At 43.4% G+C, this 23251-nt stretch overlaps 1 protein-coding gene across 3 annotated transcripts in view; it reads right to left on the bottom strand.

The window, feature by feature from the left end:
* Positions 1-23251, bottom strand: part of Ccnd3 (cyclin D3) — a 90055-nt gene that overhangs the window by 22047 nt on the left and 44757 nt on the right. The window contains exon 2 of one of the 3 annotated variants that reach the window (XM_071613414.1): positions 3348-3408. The exons of the other annotated variants lie outside the window; for them this stretch is intronic. The gene's annotated coding sequence lies outside the window, so the exon portion shown is untranslated. The remainder of the gene's footprint in view (positions 1-3347; positions 3409-23251) is intronic. 3 annotated transcript variants of the gene reach the window in all.

Below are 23251 nucleotides of genomic sequence, written 5' to 3'. Positions count from 1 at the left end.
AGTTTTGAAATACATGCTGGTGAAGATGTGAACAAGCAAACCCTCATTCACTGATGGTGAGAATGGAAAACAGGATGGCCTTTTCGGAAAATGTTTGGCAATTCCTCAAAATGACAGATGTAAATTACCATGTAACCTAGCTGGGCATGGTGGCGCACACCTGTAATCGCAGCAACTCGGGAGGCTGAGGCAGGAGGATCTTGAGTTCAAGCCTCAGCAACTTAGTGAGCCCTAAGCACCTTAGTGAGACACTGTCTCAAAATAAATAAATAAATAAATAAAGTGCTGGAGATGTGGCTCAGAGGTTAAGTGTATTTGGATTCAATCCCTAGTACCAAAAACAAATAAAGACAAATAAAAAAATCACCATGTAACATAGCAATTTTGCTTTTATGTCTATCCCAAGAAAACAGAAACATATGTCCACAAAAAAATATATATTATACAAAGGTCAGAGAAGCATTATTCATAATACTCAAAAAGTAAAAACATCCTAAACATATGAACAGATGAACACAATGTGTTCTCTCAATACAATGGAGTATCCCTGGGTCATAAAAAGGAATGTAGTGCTGAGACGTGAGAGCAGGCACGGCCTCTGAAAACATCATAGGTGACAGAAGCCGGACGCAGAAGACCACATATCAGTAAAGATTCCATTTATATGAGATGTCCAGAATAGCAAAATCTACAGGCTGAAAGTAGATTAGTGGTTGCCCAGGGGCTGCTGGTGGTGGTCAAGGGGAATAACTGCTAAAGGGGCACTGAGATGAAAAAAAAAAAAATTTTTTTTTAAATAAGATAAAGCACAGGGATCTCTGCGCAGTTTTGAAAGTGCTTGACTTTTGGTAGATATTTCCACTGGGAACGCTGGATACAGGATGGATGAATAGATGGGTGGAGGGACAGACAGAGGGACCGATGAATGGAGCAAGCCGGAAACAACTCAAGATTCTGAGGGTAAATTATACTCATTACTCAAAATGAGGTATTCCCCTTGAATACCTCACACACCAGGCCAAGCAGTGGAACAAGGTCACCACTGACATCTATTCTGTTTGGTCACTCACTTGCTAGTATGCTGAGCCCCCAAGTGTGCACAGCCCTGAGCTGAGTTTCCTGGAGAGTAATGAGGAGGGTGAGCACCCCCATTTCTGTGACTTTCCCCTGGGCAGCAGGAGGCTGGGCATGTGGAGAGGAGAGCTACATCTAGGCCGTGCAAGCAAGCCCAGGGTGGAAAAGACCCTGGTTTCTGAGCAGATAACCCAGGTAAGGTCAGTTATGCACTCCCCCTGAGAAGTGGCCTCCATCGCTGCTGAGACACGTCAAAGAGTTCCAGCAATGCCTTAGTCAATACATCTTTTGCATACTTTAGCCTCCCCACCACCCCCTTCCAGCTCCTTCTTTGGCTTTACTTCCTCCACCTGCCCGCAGATTGAGCCAAGGCCCTGTCTCCTCTCTTTGCACACCTCAGAGATCTTCCTCTCTTCCTTCAGCAGCCTCAGCCTTCATGTTTCTCCAGCTCTAACTTCCATCCCAAACTCCCAGCCCACATCCCCACCTAGATGTCACACTGATGGATTCCTGGAATTCTAGATGCTTCAAACCTGCCCCCTCGTCTTTTGTATTGTGTGTCAGTGAACGGGGATCTGCTGAGTCACTCAAGCTAAAAATGCTGACACCATTCTTCTTGAGGTCCCCCCTACACCAAGCATGTCCACATCAATCTGCAAGCAGGTCCTGTCACTAACACTTCCAAATGTCTGTGGAATCTGTCCCCCCACTCCAGGCTTGGGTGCTCCTATCTAACACCCAGACTGGTGCAGTAGCCTGTCTCCATTCACCTGTTCTAACCTGTGCTCTCTGCATAGCCCAAGCAGTCTTTCAAAACCTTGAGGAATTCCTGTATGCATTCTTTGCTTCTTAAAGCCCTTATGTCCACAGGAAAAATCCAGATCAATTATCTGAAACTTTGCAAAGTTCCAGAATCACTGGAACTCCAACCTGAAACATGCAAAGTAGGCCATTAAAAGGGGGGAAAAAAGGCTGCCATGATCTGACCCTACATTCTCTCTCCAACCTTATCTTCCCTTCCTCAACAGAGCTGCACCTGGACTCAGGGCCCCTGACTGAGCAGCATTGAGGCTGTTCTCAACTCACGTACTTCTTTCTGCCTAAAATGCATCTCCCATTCCCATCTTTCTAGAAATGCTCTACGTCCTTTGATGCCAACTTAAACACTACCTGCAAAAAGCCGCAGTGCCTCCTGCTGAATTTTGAAGGAAGCTGTGAAAGACAGTGGGTGCCCACAGGAGCCATCCTGATGGCTGACCAACGAGGAAAACTTGCCTTGGCCAAGTCCCCATATTTCAGGGACTGGTTCTCGGCTCTGCAGGAGAAGCATGATTCTTGCAGCTGACCAGAAAGTAGACACACTGTCTATCCAGTAGAGGCCACAGAAACAGATACACAAAACAGAAAGGCAGAGCCACCCATTGAACCCATATCTCAAGCCAGGTGATCAGCCCCTCCTCTCCAGGATGTGTGAGGCCCAGCCCCAGTGAAAGCGTGGGTGCTGGTCCGAGCCAGCCTGGCCCTCAGCAAAGACAGTTGCTGTGTGCCACAAAAGACAGCAAAAAGTCAAGGTTAACAGGGAGATTTCCAGAACCTGGTTTTGAAACCCAGCTCTGCCACTTGGTCTGTGGCATTGGATGACCTCCCCAGAGTCCTGGTTTCCCTCGTTCATCAAATGGGGCTAATAATCCCTTCAGCCTGGACCCTACTTGCCCTAGATATTCACCTTCCACTTCCCTCAGGTCTCTGCTCATGTTTTACTTTCCAGAGAGGCTTTTCCTGACCTTACAAGATAAAACAGGAACCCTCCCCTCCTCTGGCACCTCCACTGTCCTTACCCTGCCACATCCCCAGTGCCTGCCCCAGGGCCTGGCCAGAGCAAGCTGTTCAGTCACCGACAGTGGAACAGACAGATGAGGTGCATCTACACCACAGGGTTGGGAGCATGTTTAAGACTGTGCTTGACCAGCAGTGTAGCCCTCTGACTATTAAGCCTTGTGAGGAGACCTCCTACTGAGGGCAATGCCCAGAGGGGAGTCAAGTGCTCAGGGGCTCCAGAGTCCTGGAAAGACAGAAGCTTCAAGAGAGAGGCACTTGATGCAGCTGTTATGTGTGTGTGTGTGTGTGTGTGTGCTCGCGCGCGTGCATGCGTGGGTGTATGGGCAAACTTCTCCCAGAGGATATTAGCAATGCTGCTGAGGCCTCCCAGCAGCATCCCCAGTGGAAACTAACAAGCTGAGGAGGGGAGGGGCAGGAGGCTGGGGAGACAGTACCTGGCATATTTGGTGGTTCAGCACTGTCCCAGCTGGCCCAGCAAGTCAGGTGGGAAACAACCTGGACAACATAATGAGACCCTGTCAAGGAGTTTCAAACAAAGAAAACAACAACAAAGAAGTTCCAATGGTGGCTTGTAATAGCCAAATAGTGGGAGACACAATCACTAAAACTCAGTGCCCATTTGGATGGTTGTGGAAGGAAAGGCCAAGGTCACCCTAGGTTTCTGGCTCTGGAAATTTCATGGAAGGTATCTCTGTTTCCTTTGATAGGAATCCAAGTGGAAGGACAAATTTGGGGGAAAGGTTCTCTATTTCACATGTTGATTCTAAAGTGCCTGCAGACAGTCACATGAAGCTCTATACCAGCTGAATCACATGTGGGTACCATCTATAGAGTTCTTACTCTACACTTGGAATGCCTATTGTCTATTTTCATCCTCCCAACAATCATTTGGAGTAGGCATCATCATCCCATTTCACAGGTAAAGAAAATGAGACCAAAAACCAAAATTAAAGTGATTTCTGAGGTCTAAAGCCAGCACAGAGCCTGCTGGAATGTAAACTCTGGTCCTGTCTGAGGACAATTCTCCCTCACCACCATTAACCTCAGTACCTAAACCAGGGCCTTGGAAGTGTGCACCTCTGAAGCCCTCAGCACAGGCAGCAGAGTGGGAGCAGAGTGGACTCTGCCATCTTGAGAATGAGGGGAGTATGGGAAGGGGAGACTAGCCATGTTTAAGTCCCTAGGTGAAGACAGAGGGGTCATAGAATGAAATCAAGGAGCCAGAGTTCAGAGACCACAGACAAGGGCAAAAATTAATGCCAGATCACAATGCTGCCAGGGGTATGCTGGGTCAAGACCCCTCCCCTTAGCTCACAAAATATGAGGCTAACTGGCCCATGCCCTGGTGCACCCCCCAGGACTCATTCTTCCTTTAGATATGCTAATAGAGGCCAAAGGACAAAGATCCAGGCTCCCCCTGGCTCTGAGCCTTTGTGCTTTAAATGGGCTGGCAGATCTTTGCTCTGACCCATTACAGAGGGACGTTAGAGTTCACATCTGAGCTGACTATCTTAATTTCAATTTCTGGTAAGATTCTTCCAGGCTGACGTCCTGTTAGCGTGGCATATGACATAAAACAGGTCTTTAGACATAGAGCTGGATTAAAATGAGGGCTCTGCTGTGCAGTTTTGGTCAAATTACTTAAACCTCAATGTTCTTGCCTGAAAAATGGGAATACTTTAAGTTGCTTTGTAGAGAGGATTGAAAGTGGATTAGATGGTCCAATTTGTAGTACGTGCTTATATCATGATGATGTTTGATGCGCAGCTTGGTTTCCTGACCACCTGGTGAAGAATTATTAGGAATTCTGATGGCCCTGTTCCGTCTGAAGAACTGGAAATCAAAGCCCTCAGGTTCCATGTGTTGATTGCCAGGTGGTTCTGAAACCCAGCCAGGGCTGAGAGTCACAGCCACCCCCAACCCCCAAAACAAGAATTCCACTTCCTTTCTGCTGTCATCTGTATATCTTCATACAGAATTTACCACATTTAACAGTAAACTGCCTGTTCGTAGGTTGCTCTATCAACCTCATGATTGGAAATTCTCAGGGGGCCACCCCCTCCTAGACTGGATGTAGTTATTCCCAAATCAACCATCTATTGAGCTAAGCTTCCTCATCCATAACAATAATCTCATTTTCAGCAGGCAACTCAAGCTTTCTAATTTATTAATTTATTCACTCATTTGCAATTGCCCCCTTAAGCCCTTGACAGCGTGAATAATTGAGAGTTCACAAAAATTCCAGGGTGAGACTAGAAGAAATGAAAAGAGAAGTTTAGTATATATCCATCCAAGTCTCTTGCAAGTATCAATAACCTCCAGAATTAATAACTTCCAGAATTGATAACAGTTATGTCAGCATTGTTCCAAATGCTTTACATAGACGAATTATTTTCATCCTCAAATGTATTGTTATCTTCACTTTGGAGAGAATCGAACTAAGACACAGAGAGGTGAAGTGACCTACCTAAGTCACACAGCTAGTAAGAGGTAGAGGCAGAATTTGAACCCAGATAATCTGGGTCCAGGATCAGGATTTAATGACCAAACTGAATAGATCAGGGCTGAACAGGTCCCCAGCTGCCTAGAGTCAGGGATTAGGGAGGAGAAAAGCCTGATGCTATCTCTGGGCCCAGTAAGGAGCCAGGAGGAAAATTGGGGGTGAGTCCCAGAAAATGCAGGCATGCAGGACACAGCTGACCACAGGCTGAAGGCTCCCAGGATTCCCTGGTGGAGGAATGAATGACATGAAAGGGAAATTCCTTCAGGAAAAGAACACATTTTTGAGGGTTTGGGTTTTTTTTTCCCTCATCTCTGATTTCAGACCCGTGGCTGTCTTTGCTGAGTCACAGAGAACCTCTTGAAAGGGGCAGGAGGCAGAGGCCTGAGTGTCATCCCCACTCCCAGGCAGCAGGATCATCATAGCCGGACAGACTGGGAGGCCTCCCCAACAGCCCAGCACCCTGCCCCCCAAGGCTGACCACCAAAGAGCTCTCTAAAGAGAGCTGGCCAAGAAAACCTGGTCGCTCTGCTCATCTTACCCGAGTCTCCTCAATGAATAAACAATACCATGAGCAAATGCTTAATGAAAAATTAAATAAATAATTCAGGAAACATTGGCTGATCCTCGGCTGTTGAAGGTTTTGGAATCAAACCCCGCCGGAGTTGATTCCCAGGTCCACCATTTATGACTCTGGACAGGAGACTGAGCCTTAGTTTCTTTATCTTTACAGTGGGGATATTCGTCTCAGCCCCCAGCTTGAGGCCAGGGCTGAGCGAGTTAGAGGCAGGGATCTTGGCACACAGTGGGTATTCTGGAGATAGTGTCTCCAGTGTGCTAGGCAGTGTGAGGGACTGGAAGTCAAAGACGAATATGTCTGGTCTCTCTTGAAGTTCACCATGGGGTGGGAGGGGAAATGAAGATGTAGGGCAATGGCTGCTACAAGAGAGGCCAGTCCCCAAGGTTATGGACACAGAGGAAAGGGAACCAAGGGCCAAGCTGGGGCGGGCTGCATCAGGAAGTTCATGCGAAAGTCTCTATTCCAGCCAGGCAATGACGCTTGCCTGTAATCCCAGTGGCTCAGGAGGCTGAGGCAGGAGGATCTCTGAGGCAGGAGGATCATATGACCAAGTTCAGTCTCAGCAATTTAGCAAGGCCCCTAAGCCACCTAGCGAGACCCTGTCTCAAAATAAAAAAATAAAAAAAATGGGCTGAGGATGTGGCTCAGTGGTTAAAAGCCGTTGGGTTCAATCCCTGGTACAAAAACAAAAAGTCTCTATTCCAGGCTTGTCTCAGAAAAACCTGCACAGGAGTCACAGCTCTGTTAACATTCAGGTTTCCCATTGGACGGCTCTGCAGGGGTCTGAGAACCCACATATCTATGCAGCTGCTTGCCCATATCACTGGCTGGAAAAGGGACCACATTTAGAGCACTGAGGGTCACAGCTGGGGCCACATAGAGGACATTCCTAGCTGCTCTCCCAGACTCCTCTAGTATCCTTTTTATCCATTTTAGGTCCACCTGAGTCCAAACGATCTGCAGACCCTATTTAACTGTGTAGCTATGAAAGCACCTCACCAGACCCCAGAGTCTCGGGACACTCCCCAGGGATCCCAACACCCATGGCTGTCCCCAGCCTTGAAGGTGGTTCTGAGCTCCCTCCCCAAGCCTTCCCTCTTCCAGGTCGATCATTGTAAATGCTTCCAGTGTTTTCTCATCTGGTATTTTGTAATGAGTTCCTTTTAAAAGGTCAGAGATATATGAGAAAAGAGTTTAATTGTGAGTCTTTTATTAATGTAAACCATCTTCATTCCATCTAAAGTACTGGAAGAGAAGCTGTGCTGGAAAAGATTAGAATTTCCTGCTGATCCGACAGAAAATGCTGCTATCAAGGAAGGTAACATTTAGCGGACAGCAAACAGGGTCACCAATTCAAAGACTATCTTAGATCGCTGCACCAGAAAACATGTCATGCCCTAAAATCTTTTTTTTTTTTTAATATTTTATTTTTTTAGTTGGACACAATACCTTTATTCCATTCATTTATTTTTATGTGGTGCTGAGGATGGAACCCAGGGCCCCGCGCATGCCAGGCGAACACTCTACCACGGAGCCACAATCCCAGCCCCATGCCCTAAAATCTTGTGGCACATATATGGAAAAATATTTTATGGAAGTTTCCCCAAATTTGACCACAATACTAGTGTTTATATGGCTAATATTGACTTGTTACGCTGAAATAAGCTTTTTCTAAACTATGAATAAAATACACACACGTATACACACACACACATATATATACATATATATGTGTGTGTATATATATATAAAATCAACTATTATATTGTATTATCTTTTTTATGCTATGGAAAATATTACAACATCATCATCATATGAAGATGTAACCAGAGAACACCACCTAAAGAAGAAGAAAAAAATAGTATCGCAGAGCAAGTTGAACAATCTGTATGCCGTTTTTCTAGTTTCATGATGTCTGTAATATTTCAACTTTAAATTTTTTTTCTACCAAGCTGTGATTTTTATTTCAAAATCTAAATAAATAGTCTCTTTAAATCTGTTATATTTGTGACCTTGAATTTTTTTCATATTATTGCTTAAAGGGGGTTCCTCAAATTGTATAAGCTTTAGACGGAATAAAACAAGAATCTGTCCTATTTTAAGAGAAAGGACATGGGCTTCAATGTCTGATTTAAGCTTAAATCACAGACCTACCGTTTGCTCCTTGAGTGCTGTGTGGTCTGAGACAAGTTACTTAATCTCCCTGAACCTCAATTTTTTTTTTCTATTATGAAAATGAGCAGGTAATACCTATCTTGCAGGATTGTCTTAAGGATTAAATAAAATACCATAGATAGAGTGCCTATTGTGAGGCCATATCAATGAGCTTGTGGTAAAGAGAAAATCAAGACAGTAAGAGGTTCACTTGGGGTCACATAGCTAAGGGGATGTCCTTTGGAAAGAATCTGGATTTCAAGTTTATATTAACAATCTTACTTCCTCTCATTCTCCCACCTCCTTTCAAGACAGGAAGTTAAAAACAAGCCCGTATCATCCTTGACCCTAAGTAAATTAAACCCATCCTTCATACTTCACCAGAGATAGGTCTTAGAGATGTCTCTCTCCACCACCTCTGCACCTCCGTGTGGGAAACAGACATTCAGAGAGGTAAAGAACCTTACTCGGATCGGAATCCAGGTCAATCTAGTGTCACAGGCCAGGCTCCTAATCCTTAGGCCATGCTGCCTTCCTGCCAATCACTCTCTTCAAGTCAACTGGAATACATAGCCTAGTGGGAGGGACTTAGGAGCATGCTAGAGAGCAGAGAATCAGAAGATCTTGGGGCCAGGTGAGGTGGAACCACCTGTAATTCCAGCTACCCAGGAGGCTGAGGCAGGAAGATAATAAGTTTGAGGCCAGCCTCAGCAACTGTGAGATCCTGTCTCAAAATAAAAAACCAAAATGGCTGAGGGTACAGTTCGGTGGTACAATGAGCACTCATGGGTGAGGCCCTGAGTTTGATTCTCAGTACCAGAGAGAGAAAAGTCAATCAATTGATCAATCTTTGGGGTTCCACATCTCCCTTGAACCCTGGCATGGCCCAGCCATGCCAAAATGCTCCTGTTTACCCGCCCCCCACCCCCAAGCCTGCCCTATTAAGGCACCTCTGGTCCCAATGCTCCCTGCAAAGTAGATTTCTGAGCCATCTTCTCTTAAGGAGCCACAGGGTGGGTGTCAGGAGATGGTCTTTGTTGTTGTTGGGTTTTTGTGTTTTTGGGGGGGGAAACAGTCTTGCTAAATTGCTGAGGCGGGCAGCTGGCCTCAAACATGCAATCTCCCTGTCTCAACCTTCTGAGTAGCTGGGACTACAGTATGTGTCACAGCGACCAGCAGGAGACCTTGATTCTAATCTGGGTGGGCCTCAGGCAAGTCAGGTGACTGCTCTGGACCTCATTTGCCCCAATTTAAAAATAAGGTAGAAAAAGGATATTTTCAAGGTGAAGGCTCAACAGATATATATGACCCTTCTTGCTTCTTATTCTTCTTTTTTTTTTTTTAGTTGCAGATGGACACAATACATTTATTTTATTTATTTATTTTTATGTGGTGCTGAGGATCGAACCCAGTGCCTCTCACATGCCAGGTGAGCGCTCTACCACTGAGCCACAACTCCAGCCCTACCATGGCCTTCTGACAGCCCTGGCTGTATATCCCAGCTCAGCAAATCCTAGTTATGGGACCTTGGGGGAGACCTTTGCCTCTCGAAGCCTCCTTTCCCTGCTCTATAAAATGATGGCTACAGCGAGGCGCAGTGGCGCAAGCCTGTAATCCCAGCAACTCAGGAGGCTGAGGCAGGAAGATGGCAAGCTCAAAACCAGTCTCAACAACTCCATGAGGCCCTGTCTCAAAAAACAAACAAACAAACAAAAACAAAACAGGGGGTACTTAGAGATGTAGCTCAGTGGTAGAGCACCCTGAGTTCAGTCCCCAGTACCGAAGGGTGGGATGGGGGGATATGTGGCTGCAAAAATTTCCCATCAGTGACCGTGCCTGGAAAGTGCTCAGTACCATGCTGAGAACTCAAGGAATGAACGTCATATGCGGTTTACTATGTACGATACCCTCAGGTCTTGTCTGTTTTGGACATGGAATATAGAAACTTGAAGGGGATACTTCAAAGGGAGACTGAATTGAAGAGGAAAGGGGCAAGGAACATGGGGTGGACAGTTGGTGGAACTCCACGTGGCTGCACATGGCTGATCTGGAAAAGAATGGCCTTCCTCTGCCCTGTTCCACCCACATGTATCTGGGCAATGTCAGTGAGATGATAGGCTGGAAAATGCAGGAATACTGAAATATCCAAAGTGAGGATTACAGACATTGCTGAAATGCATCCCAAATTTTCTGTGTCAGTGGGCTGTGCCAAATCCCTGCCAGACGGCACAGAGTCTGTCCTTCCTTCTCTCTATGCTGCCACCATTTCTAATCAGAATTTCACTCTTCACTCAAGTATGGCCTCAAGTCTGTAATTCCTTTTTTCTTTTTTTAATCCGGGAGTTGAACCCAGGGTCACTTAACCACTAAGTCACATCCTCAGCCCTTTATATTTTATATTTTGAGACAGGGTCTCTCTAAATTGCTTAGGGCCTCTCTAAGTTGCTGAGTCTGGCCTTGAACTTGCAATCCTCCTTCTTCAGTCTCTGGGATGACAGGCAAGTGCCACCATGCCTGGCCGAGTCTAATTCTTTTAGCCACTGAAGGCCTAAAACCTTTAAGCAAACAAACTGATAAACCAAACCACATTCCTACCATTTCTTTCTCTCTTTTTAAATCTTGACATTTACTTATATTGCAGAAGAGTTATATTAACTAAATTTATAACCTTCTACTAGAATATTATACTAGGATAGAATACTGTACTATATTATAATATCATATTTATGATTCAATATTAAGAGCTACCATGCAGCCTGGGAATGCAACTCAGTGGTAGAGTGAGTACTTAGGATGCCTGAGGCCCTGGGTTCAATGTCCAGCACCCAAAATGGATGAGCGTAAAAATATATAAAAGCAACCATAAATATAGAATAGAGTAGTGGTTATTCTATTAGGACTTATACTGTAAGTCCTGGGTTTGATTCCGGTACCAGCTGTGTAACCTTGATGAGTCTCCTTCTGCCTTAGTTGTGCACTGGAAAAATGACAACAATAACCAAAGAGCTCTGTCAGACTTCCTTCCTGGTTAGTTTTTTTTTTTTTTTTTTTTTTTTGGTGTGTGTGTGTGTGTGTGTGTGTGTCTGTGTGTGTTTTGGTTTTGGACTTTTTACAGTGCTGGAGATGGAACCCGGGGCCTTGAACATACTAGCCAAGCCCTCTACCACTGAACTACAACCCCCAGCCCCCAGCCCGGTTTACATCCTGGTTCTGTTCCTTTCTAATAGCTGTCTTTTGGGACAGTTAATTAGGTCTTCCATTCTTCCATTTTCTCTTCGGTAAACAGGATGTACGACACAGGAATTGGGAGCAGGGATGAGCATTAAATGAGATAACACATGTAAAAGCCTGAGAACAGGGCTGAGGGTGTGGCTCAGTGACAGAGCACTTGCTTGGCATATGCAAGACTCTGGGTTCAATCCCTAGCACCACAAAAGGGAAATAAAATAAAATAACTTAAAAAAAAACCCTTAGATCAGTACCCAGCACAGCTCATGTGATATTATCATTCCTTGGCCAGAACCCCACCTCTAACACAACTGATTTCCAAATATAAATGCATATCCAGTCACCTTGCAAAAGAACACCCATGCTACTGCAGATACACAGCATCAATACTCATGTACCTTGGGTGAGCTCTGTGGCTGGGGTGCTATCATCAACAAAAACTGGTTAACCAGGCGCCAACCCTCTCCCCTCTAACGGGGCTGGGGCTCACTTTAGTCTGGTGGGAAAACAACAGGCAGAACTCAGTGTAGGGTGAGCCACGTGATGGTGTGCACTGCCCATCGGTTGACAGGAAACACAGGCTGTCTGCAGAGGGCTCCTAATGGAGGGTCCCCAGTGCCCATATTACCACTCAACAATAGCCCAACTTAGCCAGGGTCACAGAGAGGCAGCCACCTGTTGAACCACAGTACGGTTCAGTTCCCATCTTAGTTCTTCCTTTGGGTAAACTCTGGCACTATTATCAATCTAACCCTGAAGGGGGTACGGGGGTGGGTGGCTAATCTGGTATTTCTTCCAGGCCTAACTGTCAATTTCTCACAGTTCTTGGCTTCCAACAGGATTAGGTTAACTTGTATGGCACCTTATACTTTTCAAAGAGTTTGCGTGTATGTGTTTTTATATATTTGAATCATGATTATGATCGTTTTAATTTTTATGCATATCATGCTTAACTATTTTATTATTGTAGTTATTTATCTTTTTCTTTCTTTCTTTTTTGGTGCCAGGGATTAAACCCAGGGGCACTTACTGAACCACATCCCAGCACCCCCCCCCCTTTTTTTTTTTTTTTGAGAGAGAGAGAGAGTATTTTTTATATTTATTTTTCAGTTTTTTGGTGGACACAACATCTTTATTTTATTTTATGTGGTGCTGAGGATCGAACCCAGTGCCCCGTGCATGCCAGGCGAGTGCGTTACCGCTTGAGCCACATCTTCAGCCCCCCAGCCCCTTTTTTATATTTTATTTAGAGACAGGGACTCACTAAGTTGCTTAGGTCCTCATTAAGTTGCTGAGGCTGGCTTTGAACTTGGGATTCTCCTGTCTCAGCTTCCCAAACTGCTGGGATTACAGATGTGTGCCACTGTGCCTGGCTTTACTTTTCATTTTTTAGAGATGGGGTCTCACTATGTTGCTCAGAATAGTCTTGAACAAGCCTCCATAGTAGCTGGGACTACAGGTGTGCACCACATGTCCTGGCTCATCTGAACCATTTTTTTGTATTTATTTTTTTTGTTCCCACTTTTTTTTTTTTTTTTTTTGGTACTAGGGATTGAATCCAAGGGTGCTTTATCACTGAGCTACATTCCCAGCCCTTTTTTATTTTTTATTTTGAAACAGGGTCTAAGTTGCTTAAGGCCATGTTAAATTGTTGAACTTCCAATCCTCCTGCCTCAGCCTCCTGAGCCCCTAGGATTACAGGAATCTGACACTGTGCCCAGATTTCCACATTTTTTTTTATTGGTGCACTATAGTTGTACACAATGATGGGATTTATTGTTATACACACACACACACACACACACACAATACACTAATATAATTTAGCCAGTATCACTTCCCAGCACTTCTTCCGTGGTTTAACCATTTTAGAAAGCACTTTCTCCTCACTGATGGAAATCCCATGAACACTGGGAGCTACAAACTGGAGAAGCTCAAGCAAAGAAAAGGTAAGACCAATGGAGACACCACTCTGGCCTAGGAAGATGGGCTCTAGGGTCCTGTCAGTGGTGTAGCCTCAGCAAGGGCACCTCATGGCTGACCCCACTTCCTAAACTTCCAGGCTCCAAAACATGACAGCCCTCCAAAGGGGTTCCCCCCTCCAAGGGTGGGCTGAAGGTAGTCAGTGCTTTAAGACATTGCGTCCTCCACACGGCCAAGTAAACGCCCACAGTGGAGAAGTGAGACGCTGAGAGGACAGGGCAGAGGTCCCTGAGCCTGGGGCTGGCATATTCTCTCCCTGGAGGCCTTTCCATAGGGGGAGCCAGCAGGGAGTCCCAGGGACTTTGGTGGGTGAGGGAGCAGAGATAAGAGACATAACCCCAGGGTTCCAGTGTGAGGGGTCCAGCTGAGAGTGGTGACGCCACAATAAGGAAAACTGTCACAACAGGCCAGGACCAGGCCACCTCTCCACTCAGTGACCTCTTACTTGCTTTTTTTTTTTTTTAGTACTGGGGATTGAACCCAGGGTGCTTTACCACTGAGTCACATCCCAGCCCTTTTTATTTTGAGATAGGGTCTCCCTAAGTTGCTGAGGCTGGCCTTGAACTTGTGATCCTCCTGCCTCAGTTTTCTGAGCTGCTGGGATTATAGTCCTACGCTACCAAGCCAGGTTTTGTTTTTGTTTTTGTTTTGTTTTTAAGTGTCCAGTGATGCTGGGCTGGGGATACAGCTTGGTGGTAGAGTGCTTGCCTCGCATGCATGAGACCCTGGAATTTTTTTTTTTTTTTAATTTTTTATTGTTGGTTGTGGAATTTCTTTTTTTCTTTGTTTTGTTAGGTACAGGAGATGGAACCCAGGGCCTCACACATGCTAGACAAGTGCTCTATAACTGAATATACAGCTCATCAAGACCCTGGATTTGATCCCCAGAACTAGAAATTTTTAAAAACAAGTATCTAGGGCTAATGGACCTTTTCTTCTTAATAAATATGTTAATATTCTGTTCTCGTGAATTTTTAAAAATTTTATGTTTTAGTTGTAGGTGGACACAATATCTTTATTTCATTTTTATGTGATGCTGAGGATCAAACCCAGTGCCCCATGTGTGCCAGGCGAGCGCCCTACCTCTGAGCCACAACCCCAGTCATCTTGTGAATATTGGGCCTTGTTGGTCTGGAAAGCCATTCTGTCTCTTTAAGGTCACCCTGCACAGCTCCGCTCCACCCACTGTTTTAATCACATCATCTACTTCTGAGTCTGATTCTTCTTTCCAGATCAGGGTAGAGGTGAGATATTACAAAAAATGAACCGAGGAGCATTTGGGATTTTGCATTTTCAGATTAGGGATGTTCAATCTATATTGCTATTTGATATATGAGGAAATTGAGGCTCAAAGAAGCTGTGACAATAACTCTATCTTTTATAAATAAAGGAGATCAGACTATCACTCCTTGGGGGTAGATACCCTGGTGGGCTCCCCTCTCTAACACCTCCTCCACAGCACAGGGCATGTGCTTGCTAATTTGAATGGGAGATTGCCCACGTTGCAGTTTGTTCAGGGCCATGGGGCAGCAGTCCCTAAAACAGACTGACTCACTGCCAGGAGGGTATATGCAAAGAACTGGGCAAGAGTGACAGCAGCAGAGCTGGGCTGGTTCATCTACCTCTTCACCCAAACCCCCATTCAGAAGTTCACATTGGTAGTTGACTCACTGGGGTGAGTGGCCCAACCTGTGACCCTGAGATGAGAGCGTCCCAGAGGACTTACTTCAGCTTAACCAAATTATTCACTTTCCCCATAAGGCTAGTTCCCAGAAATTTACGTTTCAATGACCAATAAAACTTCCCCCAAAATTCTGGAGACCAAAAAGCAAGATTGCTGCCCAGTAAGGTTATTAGGGAAAGAACCTATAGGATATATATACTATCTCCTGTAAAATGAATACCTGAACATCAAATACTCAGAGAAGACTCAGAACAAAGGTAGCACTGTAAATGAATTTTGTTATATACAAAAATCCCAGTACATTGTCCAATGAAAACTAATTTGGGCCTTGCAAGGTGGTGCATGCCTATAATCTGGAAACTGCGAAGGCTGAGGAAGGAGGATCACAAGTTTGAGGCCAGCCTTGGCAACTTTGCAAGACTCTATCTCAAAATAAAAGGTAAAAAGGACTGGAGTTGTGACTCAGTGGTAGAGCACTTGCCTAGTACACATGAGGCACTGGGTTCAATCCTCAGCACCACATATAAATAAATCAAGGTATTGTGTCCATCTACAACTAAAAACAAAATTAAAAAAATAAAAGGTTAAAAAGGGCTGGGGATGTGGGGATATGGCTCAGTGGTAGAACACCCCAGGGTTCAATCCCTAGTGCCACAAGAAAAAGAGAAAGAAAGGAAAGCAGAATTTGGAATCACTGTCCTATATGCGGGCCCTCCAAATGGTCCATGCAGTCATTTTGTTTGAACTTCTTCAGCAATGGAGAGTTCATGATATTTGAGATGGCCCAACTTACTACATTTAAGAAATCTCAGCAGTGAAGAGGTTTTGAAAATAAGTATATTCTTTGTATAAAACAAGTTAAACTGTTAGGGATAATGCTTCAGTAACCTTTGTTTGTCTATTCCATTACATATTCTAAATCTTATTTCCTCTTTTCTCCCTCAGTAATTTCTAATTGATATACACAGATCATTCATATACTCACAGCATTCCACCCCAGGGTTATACCCCAGGGTTCCCACCCCCCACCAGGGATTGAACCCAGGGACACTTAACCACTGCTGAGCCCCATCCCCAGACCTTTTATGTATTTTATTTAGAGACAGGGTCTCACTTCATTGCTTAGTGCCTTGCTAAGTTGCTGAGTCTGGCTTTGAACTCGCGATCCTCCTGCCTCAGCCTCCTGAGTCGCTGGGATTACAGTCATGTGCCACAGCACTGAAAACACCCCAGTCTTATTTAGAATTTTCAATATGAAATGCACATTTGGGGGCTGGGGATGTGGCTCAAGCGGTAGTGCGCTCGCCTGGCATGCGTGCGGCCCATGCGATGCGTGCGGCCCATGCGATGCGTGCGGCCCATGCGTGCGGCCCATGCGTGCGGCCCATGCGTGCGGCCCATGCGTGCGGCCCATGCGTGCGGCCCATGCGTGCGGCCCATGCGTGCGGCCCATGCGTGCGGCCCATGCGTGCGGCCCATGCGTGCGGCCCATGCGTGCGGCCCAGGTTTGATCCTCAGCACCACATACAAACAAAGATGTTGTGTCCGCCAAAAAATAAATAAATATTTAAAAAAAAAAAAAAAAGAAATGCACATTTGGGTTATTCCCACAACACACACACATACATATGTTTTGCCATTACAAACAATACTGCAATTGATACGTACATGAATGACTTTTGGGATATATTGTATTTGTTTCTTTGGGAGAGATACTGAATATTGACAAATTGTTGGATCATAAGTTATGGGCTTTACTTGTGTGTTTGTGTGCTAGAGTTTGCATCTAAGGTCAGAGTGTGCTAACCAAGTGTTCTACCACTAAGCTATACCTCCAGTCTACATGTTTACTTAGTTACTGGGGATTGAATCCAGGGGTGCTTTACCGCTAAAGCGACATCCTCAGCCCTTGTTATCTTTTGAGACAGAGTCTCAACAAGTTGCCCTTATTGGCCTTGAACTTGTAATCCTCCTGCCTCAGCTTCCTGAGTCACTGGCATTACAGGCGAGTACCACCACGCCCAGCTCACATATTTTACTTTCAATGAGAATCTTTGGATATTTTTACTTTTAATAGTTATTTCTATATTGTCTTCTAATGTGGCTGAACAATTACCAGAAGTTGTTGCCATTGTTGTTTTAAATGTTGAGTCTACTCTCTCTTCCTTTAACTCCCACTCAGGGAGACAAGTCCTCTCAGCAGACGTCACTCCTTGCCTACAGCATAAACCCTCTTTGTATGAAAAAGTGAGGTTAAGAGCTTAGTGAACCAAATGGCTGCTTATTTCACTGACCCCAGTCTTCCACTTCTAGTTTCTGTTCTGCACCAGGAACCACCCGAGCCAGGAAACTGGTAGGATGGCAACCCATGTATCCTTGCCAGTTTGGAGACGTCTTCTATTCCTGGAAGTTCCTAGGCAATAGGCACAGATCCCATGAGGGTCCTCACCTAAACCATTCCAGGAGGATGACCCTCCTTCAGCACCAGCTCCACTGTGGCCAGGTCACTGGGAGTGACAAGAATAGCAGCTAACAGCCTGCATGGGGGCACATGCTTGCAATCCCAAGGACTTGGGAGGCTGAGGCAGGAGGATCGCGAGTTCAAAGCCAGCCTCAGCAACTTCGTGAGTTGCTTAGCAACTCAGTGAGACCCTGTCTCTGAATAAAATATGAGAAAGGGCTGGCAATGTGACCCAGTGGTTAAGTGCCCCGGGTTCAATTCCCCGTACTAAAAAAAAAAAGAATAGCACCTAATATATTAAGTACCTACTATGAGCTGAGCACTGTTCTAAGTGGTTATCAGGTATTCACTCACTTATTCTACAACAATCTTATGGGGTAGGTGCAATCATCATTGCCGTTTACAGATTTTTTTTTCCTTTTTTGTTGTTTAATTTTTGTGAGATTGGAACCCAGGGTCTGGCTTATGCTAGACAGGTGCTCTATTACTGAGCTACACCCCTTGCCCTGTTTACAGATATATAATTTTTTTTTTAAAAAAGCACAGAGAGTAACTTGCCCAATTAAGCAGCTAAATTTGGATTAAATCCCCAGTCCAAGTTCATCCTTTGGCTCATTCCCTTTCTATGAACTACTACAATGACCTAACCCATCATAACCTACTATTAGTCCTTCATAATCAACTATACCATATTTTCTTCTCCACTACCTCCATGCCCCCTAACCAATCTACTCCCTCCTCCAACCCTGAGACATTGTTAGTTTAAATTTATTCTTATTATAAAGCAATTATCTTCAATGAAAGAATAACAGAAAATATACAAAAGTAGAAAGAAAAAAAAATGCAACCCATCCATAGTCTTACCAACCACAAAAGCCATCTCTATAATGAACATTTTGATAATGTTCTGTTCAGTATTTTGTCGTTGTGGCTACTGATTGTTTTGAGACAGAGTATCACTCTGTTGCCCAGGCTGGTCTCAAACTCCTGGACTCAAGTGATCCTTCTGCCTCAGTTTCCCAAGTACTAGGATTACAGTCCCATGTCACTATGCTCAACTTCAGTCTTTTCTTTTTTGTAATACATGAAACTTTTTTTAATAAATGAGGATATATATATATATATATATATATATATATATATATATATAGATATATATAGATATATAGATATATATATATATATATATATAGTTGAGGAACTTTATTTATTTATTTATTTATTTATTTATATGTGGTGCTGAGGGTCAAACCCAGTGCCTCACACGTGCTAGGCAAGTGCTCTGCCACTAAGGCACAACCCTAGTTCCATGAAAAAAAAAATTTTTTTTTTGAAGAAAAAATTTGGCTCTAATGAGACTATGTTTACAATTTTAGTGAAAATTATTTTGTAGGCATTTTTATGCTATTAAACGTACAGTTATCACTGTAAAGTTAATTCTGAGCATTTTAGTTATTGCTCAGAAATTTCCACTAGCTTTCCCCCATTCCTATCAAATAAATTCAAACTCTTGAGTTTGGCATTCAAGGTACCTCATAATCTACTTTTGCAGTATTTTTACTTTTGGGGATTTTGTTTTTGGTTTTGGTATTAGGAACTAGGGGTTCTTAACCACTAGTTCCCAGGGGTGAACCCAGGGGTGCTTAACCACTGAGCCACCTCCCAAGTCCTATTTATTTTTTTATTTTGAGACACGGTCTTGCTAAGTTGCTTAGGGCCTCACTACATTGCTGAGGCTGGCTTTGATCTTGTACTCTTCCTGCCTCAGCCTCCCAAGTCACTAGGATTACTAGGTGTCCTCCACTGTGCCCAGCTCACACATTTCCTTCTCCTTTTCTATATATAGGCCTTGGCCCCAACACACATTCTTACCTTGCATCTCCATTGCCTGGACACTTCCTACAAATTTCTTCACCCTCCCTGGGCTTTTCCTGTCCTACTTGTTCTCAATTTTAGAGAACACATCCAAATATCAGTGGTCTCTGCTTCAATGGAACTTTGATTTCACTCCCAAACCTATTTCTAGCCCCTACCCCAAATCCAAACTCCACTATCATTTGTTTGCAAAAATCATTTTGTTCAGGACAAAAATCTTAGTGTCATCTTTTACTCCTCTCTTTTACTCATTCTACAACTCTGCAACTCCCGGGGTTCACCTTGAAATACCAATAATGATGTTTCATGAAATATCAATCACAAAAATACCAATCATGCAGTATGACCTCTTAAATCCAAACAATCTTAAATCTCACCTGTACTAACCTAATAACCTACACCCAGACCTCCCTGCTTCACTCTGGCCTCCATGGAACCTGATTCCAATACAGCAAAGAGCCCTTTTAAAAGGCATATTAGAGCAAATCATTTATCACCTTTAAAAAGCGTCCACTGGCTTTCTTTCCCTTTCCTTCCTTTTTTTTTTTTTTTTTTTTTTTGAGGTACCAGAGATCAAACCCAGGGTCTTGCACATGCTAGGCAAGTGCTCTAGCACTGAGCTACACCTCCCAGTCCTTCCAAAGGCTTTGTACTACTTTTAGAATAGAATACATAATGCCAGCCCTGGCCATCTGGTAGGCCCCATTTTCCCACCCTCCTCCATTTCCCTCCACCCATACTGCTTCCTAATGGTATCTCGACTCATGAATCTGTTCATATCTTGACACCTATGTACCTGCTATTTCACCTACCTGGAAAGTTCTTTCTCTAGAGTAGTAGTGGCTAATATGGTGGCCACCAGCCAAAATGTCTACTGCACGCTTGAAATATGGTTGTTCTGAAGTGACATGTGTTTGTGTAAATGTAAAATATATACCAAAGTATAGTAAAAAAGATATAAAATATTATATTAATGCTGGGTACAATGGCATACACTGTAATCCCAGTGGCTCGGGATTATTTACCCTAAGGCAGGAAGATTGCAAGTTAAGACCAGCCTCAGCAATTTAGTGAGACTCTGTCTCAAAAAATAAATAAATAAATAAATAAAAAGGGCTGTGGATGTGGCTCAGTGATAAAGCATCCCTGAATTAAATCTCTAGTAAACATCCCCCCACCAAAAAAAAAAAAAAAAAAAAAAACCCTCATATCCTAGGAATCTCTTAGGAAGCCAGAGAAATACACAACTAATTTACCTATGCTTGGAAAATCACCCCCAAGATTATATTTAACTTTTAAAGATATGGAGAAATGTTCACTATTGGATTAAATAAGAAAAAAGAAAATTAGAAGAAACAAATTGAGCAAACTGAGCAGAGAAAAATAGCTAAGATAATTAAAGCATCAATCCCAAAGCACCTGTGTAGAGATGATTCCTACTACGTGGGATGTCCATGCACAGGGGCAGAGGGATGCTGGTGTGTTCTGTTTGTGCTTGTTACATGACACTTGTGATTTGTGTGCTTGTTTTTCACCCAGAGAGAAATACTATAAAATATTGCTGTTGGTCTTCTTATATAGCGGGATTATGGGTGATTTACATTTTTTCCTTAAAAGGTTATTTGTTTTCTACAATGATGTTATATTTCTATATTTGGGAAAAAAATACAAAATTTTTTGATCTCATTCCTATTAGAAATGATCATAGTTTGTTACAGGTCTTTTGGAAAGCTATTTATCAAGGTCTATATGTAGGGCTGGGGATGTGGCTCAAGTGGTAGCGCGCTCGCCTGGCATGCGTGCGGCCTGGGTTCGATCCTCAGCACCACATACAAAACAAAGATGTTGTATCAGCCGATAACTAAAAAAAAAAATAAATATAAAAAAAAAAGGTCTATATGTATATTCAAACCAGGTGTAGAAAATGTTTGGAAAAATCCACAGCAAGCAAAACATTAACTGCAGTCACTTCTGTAGAATTTGTCTGGAAGAAGGGGGTTTTGGGAACTTCTTGGTATATTTCTGTACTGTTTATTTATTCAACAATGAGTATGTTCTACTCTGAGAATCTTGCTTTCTCTCTTTCTCTCTCACACATACAACCAAACCTTTGACTAGGAGCCCTATATCTATCCTAAAAAAGAAACAACAATTTAAAAACTTAAAAATAGAAATCACAGCCAGGCGCAATGGTGCATGCCTTGTAATCCCAGAAGCCCAGGAGATGAGGCAGGAGGGTTGAAAGTTCCAAGCCAGTCTCAGCAATTTAGCGATACCCTAAGCAATTTAGCAAGACCTTGTCTCATGAAAAATAAAAAGGGCTATGGATGTGGCTCAGTGGTTAGTTAAGTGTTCAGTCCCCAGTACAAAAAGAAAAAAAAGATAGGAATCACCAAGTCTAAGGAGTTCACTGGTGAATTCTACCAATACTTTAAGTAAGAAACCATACCAATTTTCTACAATCTCTTTCAGAAGATATCAGCAGAGGGAATAGTTCCTACGTCATTTTGTGAGGCCAGCCTTATCCTAACAGCAACACCAGACAAAAGTATTACAAGCAAACTACACAACAATATCTCCCATGAACACAGATGAAAAAATCCTCAGCAAGGTGGGCACAGTGGTACACACATGTAATCCCAGCTACCTGGGAAGTTAAGGCAGGAGGATCCCAAATTTGAGGCCAGCCTGGACAACTTGGCCAGACCCTGTTTCGAAATAAAAAATAAAAAGGTCTGGGGATGTAGCTCAGTGGTAGAGTGCTTGCTCAACGTGCATGAGGCCCTGAATTTAATCTCCAGTAATGCAAAAAAAGAAAAAGAAAAAGAAAAGCTCAATAAATACAAGCAAAGCAAATTTTACAAAGCATAAAACAAATTATGTATCATAACCACATAGTACTTATTCCAGGTATGCAAGATTGGTTGAACATTTAAAAGTCAATTAATGTAGCTGGTGGTGGTGGCACATGACGTAATCCCAAGCTACTTGGGAGGCTGAGGCAGGAAAATTGCAAGTTCAAAGCCAGTCTCAGTGACCTAGCAAGGCCCTAAGCAACTTAGCAAGACCCTGATTCAAAATAAAAAAATAAAAATAGGACTGTGATGTAGTTCAGTGGTAAGCCCTATGGGTTCAACCCTCAGTACCAAGAATAAAAAGAAACAAAACAGAAACAATCCACTGACATTAGCACCAAAAACCCACAACACTTAGGTACACATCTAACAACATATGTGCTAAACTTATATGAAAAAAAAAAAAAAACTACAAAACTCAGTGAAAGGGATTGGGGTTGGCAGTGTGACTCAGCCTAGCATATGTTAGAGTCTGGGTTTGATCCCCAGCACTGTAAGCAAAAGAAAAGAAAACAAAACAAACAAATAACACACACACACACACACACACACACACACAAACAAGAACTCTGGTGAAAATTACCAGGGAAAAATTAAATAAATGAAGAAAGATTCCATCCATGTTCATGGGGATAGGAAGACTCAATATTGTTAAGAAGTCAGTTCTCCCCAGCTTGATCTAGAGATTCAAACAATCCCAATCAAAATCTCAGCAACTAACTTTGCAGATATTGACAAACTGATTCCAAAGTTTATATGATGAGATAAAAGATCCAAAATAGCCAAAATAAAATTGGAAGAGAAGAACAAAGTTGGAGGACTGACACTATCAGACAACAAAACTTAACATAGAGCTATAATAATCAAGATAGTATGGCAATGCAGGCACTGTGGCCCATGCCTGTAATCCCAGTGACTCTGGAGGCTGATGCAGGAGGATCTCAAGTACAAGGCCAGCCTCAGCAACTTAGTGAAGTCCTGAGCAACTTAGTGAGACCCTATCTCAAAAAAAAAAAAA

The sequence above is a fragment of the Marmota flaviventris genome, chromosome 6, assembly GCF_047511675.1.
Source record: "Marmota flaviventris isolate mMarFla1 chromosome 6, mMarFla1.hap1, whole genome shotgun sequence".
NCBI classification, from domain to species: domain Eukaryota; kingdom Metazoa; phylum Chordata; class Mammalia; order Rodentia; family Sciuridae; genus Marmota; species Marmota flaviventris.
Note: the sequence above shows the minus strand (reverse complement) of the source record. Positions and strands in the feature narration are given on the sequence as shown.